General features: G+C 61.3%; 1 protein-coding gene across 1 annotated transcript in view; it reads right to left on the minus strand.

Moving 5' to 3' along the window:
• The window catches only part of SH3BP2 (SH3 domain binding protein 2), a 40,158-nt gene extending 23,798 nt beyond the window's left edge, over positions 1-16,360 (minus strand). The window contains exon 1 of the mRNA XM_060106774.1: positions 16,247-16,360. The gene's annotated coding sequence lies outside the window, so the exon portion shown is untranslated. The remainder of the gene's footprint in view (positions 1-16,246) is intronic.
• Positions 16,361-17,034: the final 674 nt, after the last annotated feature.

Here is a 17,034-nt window from a genome sequence, read left to right on the forward strand (position 1 = left end):
TTTCTTCATCGGTGCTGAGGGTTGAGATAAAATAGCAGGTTAGGAGCCCCTGGGGCTTGGGCGGCCAGGACAAGCCAGTGGAGCAGTTCTGGGACGGGGCAGGCGCTTCAAGGGGCCGTGAGGTCCAGAGGAGGTGCCCAGCAGGCACTGGATCAGGGGAGGCCTCCAGATGAGGGGCCAGGTTTGACTGAGAAGGAGTTTGCTGGGGCAGGGGTGGCCTGAGGAAGTCAAAGTCCGGGCAGCAAGTGGCCAGAGGCCGGGGGAGGCTGGGGGGGTGGCGGGGGGGAGGGTGAGGGTGTGGGTACAGGCCTGCAGATGAGAACTGCCCGGAACCGGGAGCCCGCCGGCTCTCCCTGGGACATCCCATCCCTCACTGGAGAGACAGAAGGATGGATCAGGAGGCCTGGGGTCCAGGAGCCACAGCCTCCCCTTGCCCCTGCCCCAGAAGGGCCACCAAGCACTATCGACAGCAGAGGTGGAGTAGCAGAGGGCCACACCCGCTGGAGCCCTGGCTCAGCACTAAGATGTCATAGGGTCAGTCACAGCCCGAGCAGAGGAACAGGGGTCTCCGTGGAAGTCAGACCTACGTCGGCTCCTTCCCCAACCCTACTCCCTCTGGGAGTCTGAGGTCAGGATTCCGGGGCTGCTTTGTGACCTCTGAAGGCCCCACCACTCCAGGCCTCCCGTGCCCTCCCATCTCCCGAGGCAGCATTTCATCCCTGCAACAAATAACGCAGCGATTCACATTCCTCAAACAGAGGACATTCAGGGCCCCTCCTTCAATAGTCTTCCACCCCACCCTCCCCAAGTTGCAGCTCTTCCCCCAGCTCCCAGGGCGGCTGCCTCTAAATTCCAGGCTTGGGGACCACCCACCATGCCAGACGCAGCACACTTAGCAGGCTGAGTGGGACTAGACTAGCAGCGGGGCAGGGGCCAAGAGTCGGCCTGAAAAAGAGGAAGGGAGAGCCTTCTGCGTTCCTAGGGTCCTCAGCCTGCTCTGGAGCCAGGCAAATGCCCACCACCTCTGCAGCAGGCCATGGAGCCTTCCCCACCCTGATGCTCACAGCCCACTCACCTGCGGTGACCATGGGGATGTTAGGGTTCAAAGAGCAGGGCACTGGCCGGGCCAATGGCCAGGGAACAGAGGTGTGGGGACTGGAACCACGTCCCTGGGAATCCCAGCCCGGTGTCTCCTGCAGTCTCCCAGAGCCTTGTGCCCAGTCCGGTGCCCACCTGTCACCTTCATGCCAAGGAGGGCCTGCCAGGCTCAGGGAGGGCCCTGGGCCCAGGGAAGGGTGGCTGGCACCTCCACTCGTGAAAACCTCAAGCTCTCAAAATAAGATGCTTTGCATCAGTCCCTCACAAAGGGCCCAGGGCCACCCACAGCCAGCCTGGGACCTATGTACTTAGTCCCCACCCTCCCGGGCCAGGTTCACGAGCCCTTCCCCTCTCTGAGCCGCACTCCTCTCTGCACAGGTGCTGTAACCTGCCTTCCTGCGCAGGGCTGCAAGGATTCCCGGGAATTTGGTCCTGGGTACCATCCAGCTGGGCAGAGGGAGCGGGTGGCATAGAGGGCAGGGTCCTGGTCACGGTCATCCAGTGTAGTGGGCTGAATGGGGGCCCCCAGATACTTATGTCCAAGTCCTAGTCCCTGGGAACTATGATCCTGACCTTATTTGGAAAAAGGATCTTTGCATATGTAATTAAGGATCTCACCACGGTTTAGACAGATGGGCCCTAAATCCAACAACAAGCATCCTTATAACAGACAAAAGAGGAGGGGGAAAAAAACTCAGAAAAAGAGATCAGACTTGTGGTTACCAGAGGCGGAGGGTGGAAGGAGGAGGAATTGCAGGAAGGTGGTCAAAAGGTACAAGCTTCCAGTTATGAAATAAATAAGTCCTGAGGGTGGAATTGCAACACGGTGACTGTAGCCAACAGTGCTGTATGATATGCAGGAAAGTTGTAAAGAAAGTAAATCCTAAGAGTTCTCATCACAAGGAAACATTTTTTCCCCTTTTTTCTTTTCTTTTTATTGTCTCTGTATAAGAAGATGGATGTTAGCTGAACCTATTGTAATCATCTCACAATATATGCAAATCAACCATCATGCTGTGTGCCTTAAACTTCAAAATAAAAAGAGAGAGAGAGTGAAAAGACACAGAGGAGAAAGTGATGTGAAGACAGAAGCAGAGATTGGAGTGATGTGGCCATAAACCAAGGAAGCCGAGGGCTGCAGGCAGCCACTAGAAGCTGGAAGACAAAGAAGGAAGGAAGGATTCTCCCCTGGAGCCTCCCATAGGAGCATGGCCCTGCTGACACCTTGATTTTGGAGTCTGGCCCCAGGACTGTGAGAATAAATTTCTGTTTTTTTCAGCCCCCAGCCTGTGGTACTTTGTTAGGGCAGCCGTGGAAAACTATTTTACACGGGGACTCGCCGAAGTTCTTCCCCTGGATGAACTCACAGTCAGTTTGAAGTCCTGGGTGTGCCAGCAGGGTGAGGCTCGCTCTGTGTGAGGCCCCCTGTGGGCATCCAGCTGGATAGGGTAAATCTGAGTGGGCTTCCACAGCCTCACCACCTCCCACCCTTCCCATGCACGGGGTCGGAGGCCACACCCAGCCTACACCCACCAGACTTGCTGGGCTCACCTCCTGACCCTGGTTCCCACCCCTGGCCAGCCCTTCCTTGGCTCTGTCCAGCCATTTCCACCACGAAGCAGAGGCCAGGCTGGTTCCCTGGCTGAGCGTATGGGGTCTGGCCCCTGCTTGCTGCCCTGAGCCCTCGACTCTGGGCCTGTCACACAGTACCACCGTGCCCCACTCTGAGTACGTGCAATCTTCTCCACCTGGAAACTATATTCTCTCCAACAAATGCTCCTTCATCCTCTGAAAACAGAACCATCTAGAACCTCATCCCCTCCTCTGCAACCTCCAAGTCAATGGCACAGCCTTGCCCACCAGGGTGTCACATATGTATGTATCCCTAGCACTCCCCATGGGCCTGGGTCCCACTGAATCCCCAGAGCCCGGTGCCTGGCCCACAGAAGGGGGCCAAGAGCCCGATGGATGGGTAGACAGATGGGTTCAGCATCACATCTACACACACGGCCATACCCCTGATGTGGCTATACCAGCACATGCCTGGACTTCAGAGCCAGAGTGAAGCACTAATCTGACCCCCACCAAGAACTGATGCCCAGTGGCTGTAGCAGAGTCCCATGGCCCCAGGACCCCCGCCTGGTGAGGTAAGCCGCCAGCCAGCGCTGGGTGAACACTGGAGTCTGCTCATTGCAAAACAGAGAACAGGCCAGCATACCCCGAAGACAGCAGTGTGCTGGGGTCTAGGAGGCCCCCAGGGGCTTCTCAGGGCTACCCAGGGTGGAAGCGAGAGGCAGTCCAGCCACTCCTGTGTCGGCGGCAAAGGGAATTAGGGGAAGTGCAGAAATAAGCCCACATGCACAGATGCCCACATGAAGCCTGGGCTTCGGAGGGTGGTGGTCAAATGGGGTTTCTACTCTGGGACCCTCGGCCCTCGAGCTCTGTCCCCATAGAGGACTCGTAAAGCCCACGTATCGGGCTTCCCTGGTGGCGCAGTGGTTGAGAGTCCGCCTGCCGATGCAGGGGACGCGGGTTCGTGCCCAGGTCCGGGAAGATCCCACGTGTTGCGGAGCGGCTAGGCCCGTGAGCCATGGCCGCTGAGACTGTGCGTCCAGAGCCTATGCTCCGCAATGGGAGAGAGGCCACAAAAGTGAGAGGCCCGCGTACCACCAAAAAAAAAAAAAGCCCATGTATCCCTGGATGCCCCCCACCCCGCCCCATAGCAAGTTGGGGCCCTCGTCTCCAGGCCTGGTGTCTCTGCCTCTAGCAAACATTCCCAAACTGGGCAGCATCTCTCAAGGTCCGGGGTTGAGGGCTGGATTAGCCTGGGGAGCAGAGCTGGGGCCCCTCAAAGAGTCGGGGCCGCTGCACACCCCACACCAGGTGCGGGACACACTCAGCAGAGCCCTGGGGAGGAGGGAGCTTGGGGCCTGGCTAGCATGTGGGTGGGAGGGAGAATGGCTGGGCAGGGGCTCCAGCCCCAGGGTCCCTGTCCTTGGATACGGCCATGGTGGGGTCGGTCTGGAGGAAGCATAGGTTAGCATCGTCACTCTCTTGACTCAAACCACAAGCCAGCAGAGGCGTTTCAGGATTCACACTTCAGTTCATCACAACACTGACAAGTTTCCACTTTTTAATTGCTTGAGGAAAAAGCTCTCCAGAGTGCTGACGTGTGGGCCGGGTCCACCCCCGCGTTCCTGGCCCCCCGCCTGCCCGTGGATGCTCACTGCTGGGCATCACAGCCGGCGCAGGCACCGCAGGTTCCCAGCCCCGCCCACCAGGACAGGGCTGCTCCACCGCGGGACCTCGGTAGGCAGGACGGCGCAGTGGTGATGGCACAGGCTTCCTTGGGGACTGGATGGGCTCAGTCCTAACCTTGTGGCCCACAGCTCCTGTGCGGGGCTGTCCTGAGTACCACCGGGCATGGCTGGGGGGCAGGGTGACTCCAGGGATTCCGTCGGCCACGCCGTCATCACCGTCACGTCAGGAAGGGAGAGCGCTCTCCTGAACCACCCCTGCTCAAAGCCAGGCGACACCTTCCCATCCTGCCCCCGTGGGTCTGGAGCCCCGAGTATTCCCGCCTCCTTGCTCACCACTGGCCCCATCTGAGCCACACTCGCAGGGTTGAAAATTCCAGCAGAAGGTGACGGACACCTTTGCCCAGTGCTGTGCTTGGCCTGGAGCAACATCTCCCTTCCCCTTGGTCCCACCCCTGCCTCCTCCGCCCCACGTCCAGACCCACTACCTGCACACACAGCCTCTGCCCTTCTCCTGCGTAGGCTCCGCCCACGGGCAGGGCCACACTGACTGCGGCATTTTCAGCCTATCTGTTGACTCTCTGACCCTCCTTCGACACAGCTCGATGGGGGGTGACATGACAGCCACTCCTTGTGTCTGTCCCCTGCAGTGTCCCCAGCATGAAGCTGGCCTGGGCACCTCCTGCAGCAGGAACAGATCCCACCTCGTTAGCTGGACACTCCCGACTCCACATGGGGTCCCATCACGGAGCTCCTTCACTGAATGAAACCGTTCATCCCTCCCTAAGACCCCCCACTGCTCCATCCTTGGGGGGCCTCTGGCTGCAATGACAATGCCTAGTGCGGGGGCTCTGCCACCCACTGAGCAAGGCCTGGACACCCCGGGAGTGACCTCGGCCAGGCACTTGACCTCTCCCAGTCTCACTCTTCTCACTGTCCTTGTCCACAAAGCGACCAGCAACAGGCACCGGCAGAGCAGGTATAGGGCCTGGACAACGCACCCTCACACCCCGAGCGCCCGGTGGGCTGAGCCCCAGGCAGACCAGGCTGCCCGACACCGCTGCCCATCCTCCAGGGGCCAAGGGGGTGTGGCTGGGCTGGAATCTGCAGAGCCCCGTTGTCAGGTCACCCAGAAGGGGACAGACCGTCTCCTCTGAGGTCACTCCCAGCAGACAAGGAACACACAGATGGCAGGACTTCCCCAAACCCAGCCTGCTCCACCCTCTTCCCGGCGGCCACCATGCATGCTCCTTGGGTCATGTCACCGTGGCTTCCTCAGCACTCCAGAGCCTGGCCCTCAGTGGAGGGTCTGGTCTCTGACAGCAGCCCCAGGCCTCAGGAGCACAGGCTACCACCAGCCAGACCCTCCTGGGGACATATGTACATGTCACATCCTGTGGGGACAGGTCCCCACTTGCTGAAGCCAAGGCAGGGGGGGTCACAAAGGCTGGGGGCGCTTTCCTGTCTATGGTCCACCTCTTGTGACAGGAGGGCCAAGTCAGTGGGCCAGGGCAGGGGGCACCCTCTGGGAATATCCGCCCAGTGCCAAGCCGTCAGCCCCCATGGCCCACTCAGTCCCCAGCTGCCCGTCTCCTGCTCTCCCGATGAGGAAGCTGAGGGTGAACGGGCTGCAGCAGTGGCCACACAGCCAGCACCACCCATGTGGCCCAGAGCCGGGGCCACTTCACCCACCACATGCAGCCTGGCACTTCCCGCCAAGCCTGGGTCTCAGGGGCATGAGGAGAAGGAGCCCCAGGGCCTACTCTCAGGAAGGATGCCAGCTCCCACCCGGCAGAGAACCCAGCAGCCCAGAGGAGGGCTCCAGGTTCTGGCCAGAGGCTGGGGCACACGGGGCTGGGACACACGGCCTGGGGACGCGGGCACATGCCAGCCTGTCCTCGTGAATTCAGAGTCTGCTTCTGTTTTACACGTATCCCCAGAGCCCAGGGGGAGCTGGTCAGGAGACTGTCCCAGCCACAAGCCCCCACCCTGAGCCCTGTTCACCGCTGCCACCGGTACTGGGACAGAGGGAGGCCATCAGGGCATCGCCACCTGTCAGCAAACGCCGCACCCTTCACCCCCGGATCCAAGCTGGGCTCCCGATCTGCTGGGGAGGTAGCCACCTCTGACTCACATCCTTGTGACAATGCTTCCACCCAGATGGGGTGACACATCAGCCAGCATCCGCACGCCACAGCCAAGCAAGAAGATCACACGGAAAGTGTCTTGAGTAGCAAAGAGCTTGTGCAAAGGGCCTGGGGTTGGGGTGAGAGGAGGCATCCAGAGAGACCTGGCCCCACTGCTCCTTGCAGGAGCCGAGGGTGGAGGCCAGAGGCTGGCCCTGACAGGCACGCTGCAGGGACACTTGCTGTCCACCGGTGCCAGGCCAGGGCAGCTGTACGAGCCCTCCACACTGGCAACCACCTGCTGGGGCGTCTCAGGGTAGGCCACCAGGGGCACTGACCTTGACACCAGTAGCATCTGTTCCTTTACTCATCTCTTTAGGATCTTTCGTGCCATGGTGGCCTCCCTCAGACCACAGGAACCAGAAAGCTCCTGAGTACCTTACAGCATTTCCCCAAGTCAGGGCTCCCGGGTCAGGGCAAAGGGCATCAGGACCCAGGGGCATGAGGTGTGGCCCCGCAACTCAGCTCCATATATCTCTGGGGGTCCCTGGACCACTCACTCACCTAGGAACCTGGTTCACCAATTGTCCAGCAGTGTTTTGGTCTCCTGCCCACCCTGCCACAGGCTGGAGCCCGTCAAGGCCAAGTCCATACCACAAGGTCCCTTCCCTCCTTCTTTTCACTTCAGCATTTTAGGGTTTGGTGTCTCTTCAGTTTTAATCCATTTATTTTTATCCTTTTATCACTAATGTTCTTTTTTTTTTTGGCTGCACGGCCTGCAGGATCTTAGCTCCCGGACCAGGGAGCGAACCCCGTGCCCCCTGCAGTGGAAGCGTGGAGTCTTAACCACTGAACCACCAGGGAAGTCCCCCTAATGTTAATATTTTTAGGCTGTTTTCAAACATTTTTTTCTTTGACGCTGTTGATTAACCTTCACTCTCTGAGTTTTTTTATTTTATTGCACTGTTTCTGCTTTTGCTCACCTTTTATTCCTCGGTCAATTTTAAGTTGGCCTCAGGAGAGTCTTGCCCTCTCACTGGCTACTTCCTGGGGTTCCCTGCAGTCGGGGGGGGGCGCCCCGTGACGGGGCAGCCCCTCCGCCGAGCTGCCATGGACAGGGGCTGGGGGAGCAGGCCGCAGCCACTCCCAGGCCTGGGTCTCTGGCTGGACAGAGGCAGGGGGACAGGGACACACCCAGAAGGGAGGGAACCAGAGAGAGGCCGCAGGAAGAGGCACGGACAGGGGGGCACAAGAGGGAAGGAGGAGCAGGCCGGCCCCACGTGTGGTGCGGGGAACCGAGAACGCTGTTCCTCCTCAGCCTGGGAGCCCTGGGCCGGGCGCTGGATGGATGACTCACGGCCCTGGCTCCCCTCCGAGCCCCTCAGCTGGGCCCACAGGGGGCCTGGCTGGCTTGACTGTTCCCAGGCGCCCTCACACTGCCCCATTGTTCGGAGGCCCAGAGAGGAGAAGGGTCTGGCGGTGGGCCCAGGATGGCGGGAAAGGGGCCCAGCCCCAGCTCTCCTGCCCCTCTTGGGCAGCCTTGACAGACAGGACAGGGGACAGGAGGGGGTGGGGGAAGGCTGTCTCCATCCAGCCATGCTGCCACCCTCCCAAGGCTGGTGGTCCTGCAGGATGCTGTGCCCCGGCCTCTCTCTCTGAGCCGCTGTCCCTGCCACAGCTGGGAGGCAACTCTCAAAGGCAACCGGGCTCAGTCTCAGGCTCAAGGCCGTCACCCTGCTGGTGCTCAGCCACGACGACGGACAGCTCGCACGCCTTCCCTGACCGCCTCGTGCTGTCCCCACCCTGCAAACTTAGGTCACCCCAGGACACCCTGATGCCCCACAGTCAGGCTGGGGAGTGGTGCCCTCAGGGGACCTCAGAGCCCAGAGCAGGGCTGGAGGAGAGGGCCTCTGCTGAGGCTCATCCCGCTGCTCCCTTCCCCCAGGCCCACCCCCTTCCACTGGCACAGCAGCCTTAGAAAGCTTCCCCAGATCCCACAGGCAAAGTGCCCGCGGGGCCCTTGTGGACAAGGCAAACGCTCTCATCTAGCCCTCAGCCTAACTAAGCCTCCCAGAGGCAAGGTGGCTCCTGATGGTCAGCAGAGCCAGGGGTCAAGCTCCCGAGTGCCAGCCCCTAAGGCCTCCTCCTGGCTGGGGAAGCCTGCACCAGGTGGGGGAGGGGCATGGCTCGGTGGTGCTACAGGGACACCCTCCCCTCCCCAGGCAGACAGCCATGGGGTCACACCACTGTCGCCAGAAAAGCCAGCAACGAGGACTGGGGGCGCGGGGGGCGGAGGGCAGAGGCAGTACGACCAGAGCCGGGTGCTACCCCACGTCTGCCTTCCCCCGGCCCTGGCGGCCCCTCAGCGTGAGTCACTGACTCCATCCTGCTCAGCTGAGCCCCTGCGCCCACCGCACACCTAGCCCTCCTGCAGGTCCGATTCACCTGCTTTTGCCCAAGCTCCTTACAGCCCCAGCTGCGGTGCGGTATGTGCGGTGGGGGGCAGGAGGCAGTCTTAAGACCCCAGAGTGAGCTTTCAAACCACAAACCAGCCCCTGCTCAAAACCCTCCCATGGGGGCTTCCCTGGTGGCACAGTGGTTAAGAATCCTCCTGCCAAAGCAGGGGACACGGGTTTGAGCCCTGGTTCGGGAAGATCCCCCATGCCGTGGAGCAACTAAGCCCATGTGCCACAACTACTGAGCTTGTGCTCTAGAGCCCGCAAGCCAAAACTACTGAGCCCACACTCCACAACTACTGAGCCTGCGCTCTAGAGCCTGCGAGCCACAACTACTGAGCCCATGTGCCACAACTACTGCGCCTGCACTCTAGAGTCCACGAGCCACAACTACTGAGTCCGCGAGCCACAACTACTAAGCCCACGTCTCACAACTACTGAAACCTGTGCACCTAGAGCCTGTGCTCCGGTGGCAAGAGAAGCCACCGCAATGAGAAGGCCCCGCACTGCAACCAAGAGTAGCCCCTGCTCGCCACAACTAGAGAAAGCCCGTGCGCAGAAACGAAGACCCAACACAGCCCAAAATAAACAAATTTATAAATAAGTGAATTTATTTTAAAAAAACCCTCTCAGCCTGGCCTCTCCTGCCCCCTTCCTGCTCCCACCCCAAGAAGGCCCTACCCCAAATGGCACCTCCTACACCATTCTTGGGGGCCACCCCCCTGCAGGGCGAGGAGGTTCCTGCTGCCTCTGCAGGGCTGGGCCTGGGGCTGCCTGTGGGGAGGGGCCCCTGCGGGTCCTCCAGGCGGCAGGTGCATCAACACGGAGGCCACTAGGGTGGGGCCGTCCACTCCTGCTTTCCAAGGCCTCACTCTGGAACAACTACCTGTAGGTGCCTGGCTGGCAGGAACCTTGGGCTTGGGGCAGGGCCTCCTAGGTCCTGTGTGTGTGTTTCTCAACACTCTTCCTTCCCCAGTGACTTTCTGCCCCCAGAGCAGGCACGGCCACCAATGACCACAGAACTTCACCCTCCTGGTCACATTCTCGAGAGAACGGAAGGCTGATCTCAGAGAGCTCCCGTCCCAGGTGGCAAACCTTCCAAGGCTGGTGCCCAGGAACCCCAGGATGGCTGGGCAACTCAGGGATGGGCTCCATGCCTCACTCCATTTTATAGCAAGTGGACACCAGGGCTACCGGCGCTGAGGCCCAGCTGGGCCAGAACCCGGGCCCTGCGTGCAGCCTGGGGCTCCCCCTTACCCCACTCTCAGGTCCGGGACACCTCTTCTGACAGAAGGACCAGGCATCGGCCTCCTCTGGCAGCTGCAGCCCAAGGTCTGGAACCAGATTAGGCTGGGTCCTGGTGAGGCCCCGAAGGGAAGTGATTCCAGAGTCTCCTGCCCCCATGGCCCACCCCTGAGCAGCTCCCCTGTGTGGCAAGGAGCCGGCACTGGGGGCCCCAGCCCTGGTGCAGCGAAGTGCCAGGGTGGGGTCCCCTGGAGCAGCATATCCTTCCCCCTGGGTGAGAGTCCAGAGAAGTCAGGAGGTGGGGGTTTGGGGGAGGACTTCGTGGGGTCCGGCTGGTCAGTGGGGCTGCAGCACAGCATCGACAAGCTCCCGAGATGGGGGTTGGGGGGTACGTGGTGGTGATACCTCCTGCGGGAGGCTGAGGCTCTATCCCCAAGTGCCTTCGGCCCCGCCAAGATCTGGGTGAGTCAGCAGGGAGGCTGTAGTGGCCTGGCGCTGACCCTGGGGGCTCTGAGGCCGTCTCGTGCATCCAGCTCACAGCCGGGCACTACCATGGATCTCGCCCAGCATCCAACAACCACCCTGCGCTCCTAGAGGTTTCGGGCCAGATGGTGATGGCAATGGGAAGCCGCCTCTCGTCCTGTGCTGAAGGGCAGGGGACGCGGTCACTCTGTCCTCTGCCCACCGTGGTCAAACCCACCAGCTGATCACTGACCTGCCTGCCAGGGCCCGGCCCCTGGCACTGTGTCTGCCTGGGCATCAGGGGACCCAGAGGCTCTGTGCCAGCTGCCCCTTGAGAAAGGGTCTTCCTTTTCTGGCCTCAAATAGGAGGAGAGGAAGCAGCTGGGGTTACGGAGGACATCCCTCAGGAGACAAGGTGAGTTTCCTGGCATGCCTCCCTCCCCCTCCCACCTGTCCACGAAGGGCTCCCAGGCTGGATTTTTTGGCTCCTTCCCCACCACTCTCCTACTGGTGGCAGATCTAAACTTGCCAGGCCCCATCTGGGGCACTGGGTCTCTGGGACACAAAGACCAGGTCTCCGCTGTGGCCGGTGGGTCAGGGGAGCTCAGGCTGACCCCAATCTTGGCCCCAACGTGTGTCTCTAGGAAGGAACAGCCACAGAGAAAGGAACAGCTTCCACTTAGGGTGGAGCGCCCCAGACTCCCCGCCTGTCTCCCCATCTGAACCACTGCTGGGGCCCCTGAGACCAGGTAACTGCAGTGGTGACTATTAAGGGCTGTGGCTGATGGATCCCAAGGCTGGGAGCCATGATAGAAACCTGGAGGGGTTCACACAAGGCCAGAGCACAACCACCCACTGTGATCTGATTGGAAACGTCACCAGCCGGGCGGCAGACTCCTTCCACGATAACGGGGCACCTGTGTCTCTGATGTGGAAGCAGGAGGTAAACACGCCGGGCTTCAGGTCTGTGGGAGCTCCTGGGATGCTCTACAGGGGGTCGTCCCTCTTCTGGACCAGACCCATGTGGGCACCGCTGGGCAAGGGCACTCAATTGTGTCCCTGTCCTTCATGAGACCCCGGTTGGGCAAGGAGAAGCAGATAGGTAGACAAGGTGACCAGGGAATGGGCTGGGGCTTGTAGAAGGCACCTAGCTCCGGGAAGCAGGGGCAGGGGCCAGGGAGGGTCCCTGAGCACCAAGCAGGACAGACACTTATGCCTTTTATTAAACTGCTTCCGAGGGAGAGAGTGGCAGGGTGGGCTAGACAGGCTGAGCTGCTACCTGTACACGCCTGGCCCTGGGCTTGGTACACAGGGCACCCAGCATGAACGAGAGGAGCAGAGGTCTGGGGGCAGCAGCTTTCTGAAGAGCACCCACCACTGCCCCAGGAGCAGAGCTCGTAGTGGGGTGGCATGGGCCCAGGCGCCCAGCCAGGGCCCTAAGTGGACTGTGGGTGCTACCCCTGGCTCCCAAGGCTTTGGGGTCAAGCCAAGGCCTACCCTGATATTCCAGGCCCCTAGGTCGACCCCTGACCCCACATCACCTTGCAGGGGGCAGCCAGCAGTGAGGGCTGGGGCCACAGGGGCAGCCGGGGTATGAGGACACAGAGCTCTCTAATGCCACAGAACAATGTTGCCAGATTACAACATCCCCTTGGGCAAGGCTAGAGGAAATCCCCCAAATGGAGCTGCAGGGTCAAGGGCAGGGAGGCCCCAGCCTGGGACAGGGCTCAAGATCCCACAGTGGGGGCTTCTCTGCAGCATCTCATTTAACTTTTCTGAGGACACCATGAGTTATAACTGTTTTTAATCCCATTTCACAAGGAGGGACCTGAAGTCCAGAGAGTCACTGAGACTTGAAAGGGACAGGCTGCTCCAGCGCTGGGAATGCGGCCCCCGACTACTTCCTGGGAGGAGCTGTGCTGGCTCCAAGAAGCCCCTGGGAAGCCTTCCCTGGGCTGGCTCAGCCCCAGCCGTGGGGCAGCCCACCCTCCTCCCAGCAGGCATGGAGCCAACTTGGAGCGCTCACCCGTCAGCCTGGCAGCTCCTGGAGACAGGGACCTCCCCTGCCTCTGCAGGTTCCAGGAGGCAGACGCCCCACACCCTAACCAGCGGCCTGGAACGTGGTTGGCAGTGGGCCGCCCCTACCCTGGGCTCAGCCAGCATGCAATAAACATCTGATTCACAAGGAAGCAGAGGGCACTTCTCGGAATTGCAGCACAGTTGTAGGGGAAGGAGTACGGATACCAGGAGGGTGCCCTGCCAACCCCTCAGGCCCCACCGACCTCCCCAGGCCACTGCCTCGGCCACCGAGCCCACACCCTTCCCAGAGGCCAGCAGGCAAGGAGCACTGGAACCCGCTGTGCCTAGCCCACGGGGGCCAAGGATCAGTCGCCTCTGGACCTGGGGACTGGGTGAAAGAAGCGCCAGTCCTGCCAGCAATTTCCAGCGTGGTTCATGACCTGGGATGGGGACGGGCAAGGGCTAACCTGCAGGTGGCCCCAAAACTGGAACTTCAGAAGTTCTGCTGCCCAGGGAGAAGCAGGGCAGTGGGGGGACCTCAAGCACCGTGAGGCACACCCGCCGATGAAGGCCCAGCCTTGTTTTGCACTTCACTGGGGTGGCGCCTAGATTTCAAGGGCAGCTCAGGAGCCTGGCCCCCGAGCCCAGATCCTTCAGTGTGGCCCAGAGCCAGGGGCTTCTATCACTTGAGGGTGGAGAAGTGTAATTCACTCAGGAGGCTCAGGTCTCCTGGCCATGGCTGAGAGGCAGCTCCATTTCTCTCGGCATCATCCTGGCTGCCCTCCGGTGCCTAGGCCCAGGGGTGGTAAGGAGGCACCACGAGAGTGCCCTGCCAACCCCTCAGGCCCTGCCGACCTCCCCAGGCCACTGCCTCAGCGACCAAGCCCACACCCTTCCCGGAGGACAGCAGGCAAGAACCCAGAGGTGGGCGCTGCTGAGCCTGCCTGCCTGAGGCTACAAAAAGCCCAGAATGCTCCCCCTCCCCACCTCTGCGACTTAAGTGGCCCACATGTGGGACTGTCCCCAGCCCTTGGATGACTGGTCAGGGCCACTGGAGAGATCCAGAGGCCTTTTGGAGACAGGCCACCTACCTGTGGGTAGGATTTCAGCGTCCTGACAGCCCCCTCTCCCTGCCTAGGCCCCGGTGCACTTTCATCCATGCCCCCATCCACACTCTCACCACAGCCGGTGCACACCAGGCCACTCTGGTCAAACTGGTCTGCCACCCTCCCCTCTGCCAGCCTCTGGCCCAGTCTGTTCCTACCTTCATGGTCATCCGCGTGGCTCAGACAGTCCTCCTTCTGATCGCAAACCCTGCATTCACTGGCCACCTGCCACCCACCTCCCTCAGCCAGGCTGCCGACTGCTGACCATGCTACCTGGGGTTATTAGAGAACCACATATGTGCATGCCCAGGCCTTACTGAGGCCATCTATTAGCCAGCCAATGAGGGGAGAGTGGGGCCTGCCAGTCACTGACCCTTGGTGTCCCATGATAGAGCTTCAAGGACAGAAACCAGGAGGACCCAGGTGGTTCCCTGAGCCTGGCCACTCATAAGAGACCCTGGCCTTTGCTATGAGACCCAAGGGGGCAGGGACCTAGGAGTCTGCCCTTTGCCCCAGATCTCTCCAGGCCCAGCCCCACCCCCACTGCCAAGCAGAGGTGGCCCAGCTATCCCTGCTCTCCAGCCCTAAGGGCCAGGGAAAGCACCCCCAGTGGCTCACAGTTACTGAACACCAATCATGTGCCACCATCAGCCCCTGGACATTCAAAACCACCTATAAGGCAGAAAGTGGTTCACTATCCCCATTTTACAGATGAGGAAACTGAGGCTCAGCAGTGTGAAGCCCCCTGGCCAAGATCACACAGCTAGTAAATGGTGGCAGCTGGATTCAAAGCCAGGACCCAGCCACTCTGTGTCTCTCTGTGCTTCCTCAGGCTTCCCCCATGTAGGCCTGCAAGCTTGCGGGCATCCATGTGGGGGGAGGGATGGTGGGGGCTGACTCAGCATCTCTCTTTCCTCTGTCCATGTGAACAGGAAGGGCCAAGGGAGGTTTGGAGCCGCCCACCCTCCTATCTCTCCCAGGCTGGCCTCCTTGTTGGGCTCCTCACTGACTCTGCAGGCCTGAGGGACTCCCCAGAAAGGCCAGGCCCACTGTCAACACCCCTCTTTCCTGATGGCCAACAGGGACTAGCCTGGGCCATCTACGCATCTGTCCTTCTGCCTGCCCCCTCTGGCCAGGTTGTGCCCCAATACGGGGCACAGAGCCAAGTAATGGAGTGGTGGCTGGCGGGGGGGCAGGGGAGGGAGGGGAATTTAACAGAATTCTCACCTTGGAGCCCCCATCCTGGCCTCCTGGTCTACCTGGAGTGGAGCCCTGACTCCCAGAGGGCCCTCTGCATGGGTTCCCTGGGTATTGGACACAGTGGGAGGAAAGCCAGGAGATAATAGAGCCCAGCCCCCTCCTCTGGTCTCGCAGAGCCTGAGCCAGAGAGGGCAGAGGGCCGACCCAGGGTTACACTGAAATCAGTGCTGGGCTAGACTTAAACCTGGAAATCTACGCTGACTCCAGGACTTGCCATGCTCCCTTGGCTGTCAAACTGTCGTGAAAAAATTCTACACATCATCATCACCGCAAGTAACATTTCCTGAGCCCCCTCTGTGCTAGGGCCTGGTTACCTGTCTCATCAGCAAGATCACATGTGTGTCCTCGACTCTGCAATCCCAGGGGTCCCACACAGAACCCCGCCCCAGGCCAGGGTCACTTAGAGGGGCCCTTTACTCAGCATGACCACCTGACCAGCAGGCACGGACGTCATCAGTGTTGACAGATGGGCAAACCGATGCACAGAGAGAGGATGTGAGGCGCTCAGGGTCCAGCAGGGCGGCAGAGGGAGTGAGCTCCAGGCTCTGCAGCGGGGCTCAGGCCCCCTCAACACCCCCAGTGGGAGCACTGTCAGCACTTCACCAGGGGAAGCGGAGGCCCAGAGCAGGAGGAAAGAGCCGGGCTGCTGGGAGGGGCCGGCCCACATGTGGAAGGACAGCTGTCTCTGACCCCCAACTCTCTGACACTCGCTGTCCCCCAGAATAAGAGTCGCAGACACCCCCAGAGCCACTGGGCTATCATTCACTCATACTTCAGTGTGAGTCAGCTCCAACAGGCAGCTTTTCTCCACCCTTCGTTGCGTGACTTGAGGGAAGGAAACTTTGGATAACCGGGAGGAGGTGGAAGCAAATTCCCCGCCCGGGCCTTCAGAGGCCGGGATGTGTGTGTGGATCGTGTAATGCGGGCCTGCGGAGGTCTGCGAGCCCCAGGGGCCTGGGGAAGCGGAGGCCAGAGGGACGAGGGGGACGCGGGACAGACGCGACGCCTTCGCCCCCGCTCCTAGGCCTCCAGGGTGCACCCCGCTCACCCCTGAACCCTCGCGCTTCCTCGGGCAGTGGCGCCGCCAGGCCCGGCGTGCGCTGGAGCTGACCGCCCCCCCTCCCGCCCTACGGAGAGAAACCTGGCCCCGGGGACTCCGGCCAGCCCGGGAGACTCGATCGCGCCCCGCCCGTCTGCGCCCCGCTGCCGTGCCTTACCTGCCGAGGCTCTGCTCCCAGCCCGCGGGCCCTGCGTCCCAGCGGTGGCTCCCGGCTGGGCCGCCAGGCTCCCGCCCTCCCGGCGGGTAGCCAGGAGCCAGGTCCCGCCCGGAGCTGTGCCCGCCCCTTCTGTCTGGCCCCGCCCCGCCCCGTCGGCCCGGCCCCGCCCGAGGCTCTGGGCCACGCCCCTTCCATCCTACCCTGCCCCTTGAGTCCCCTCCCAAAGAACCTGGCCCCGCCTCCTCGGGCTCCCTGGGCCCATCCCACCAACTCCTTTTGCAATGCGGAGGTCCCAGACGCAGCCAGCCGTCCTCGGAGTTCGAGGTTGGGTGCGGGGTGGGGGGGTCAAGACGTCGGAGTCCGGGGAATCCCCTCCTTTCCCCACTCCTGGTCCCGGGGAGAAGGCAGGAGTTGGCTGCGGGTGTGGACACGCCATCCCTGCACAGCACACAATAGATGCGCCGTAAATGCAAGTGGCACCTGGTGGCCCCACTGGAGAAGGTGCTGCCCCCCCCAACCCACTGATCCTGATCCTGCAGCAGGAGGCGGCCTCTGACTCAGGTCAGGAGGCCAGGGGCAGGGGCAGAGGATGACCCCTCCGCCACCCCCGGCAGAAGAGGGCTTGCTGGGAACTGAACCTCTGGAACCTCGCCCTTGTTTCAGAAAGGTCTCTAGGGCACTTTTCAGCCACTTCCAAACGGGGACACAGCCCTTGTAACAAGTCTGGACTCCCAGGGCCCAGGGTTCTGGTTCCAAGAGTGCGAGGCCCAGAAAACAGGGTACTTTAA

This window comes from Mesoplodon densirostris, chromosome 1 (genome assembly GCF_025265405.1).
Source record: "Mesoplodon densirostris isolate mMesDen1 chromosome 1, mMesDen1 primary haplotype, whole genome shotgun sequence".
In the NCBI taxonomy this organism is placed as follows: domain Eukaryota; kingdom Metazoa; phylum Chordata; class Mammalia; order Artiodactyla; family Ziphiidae; genus Mesoplodon; species Mesoplodon densirostris.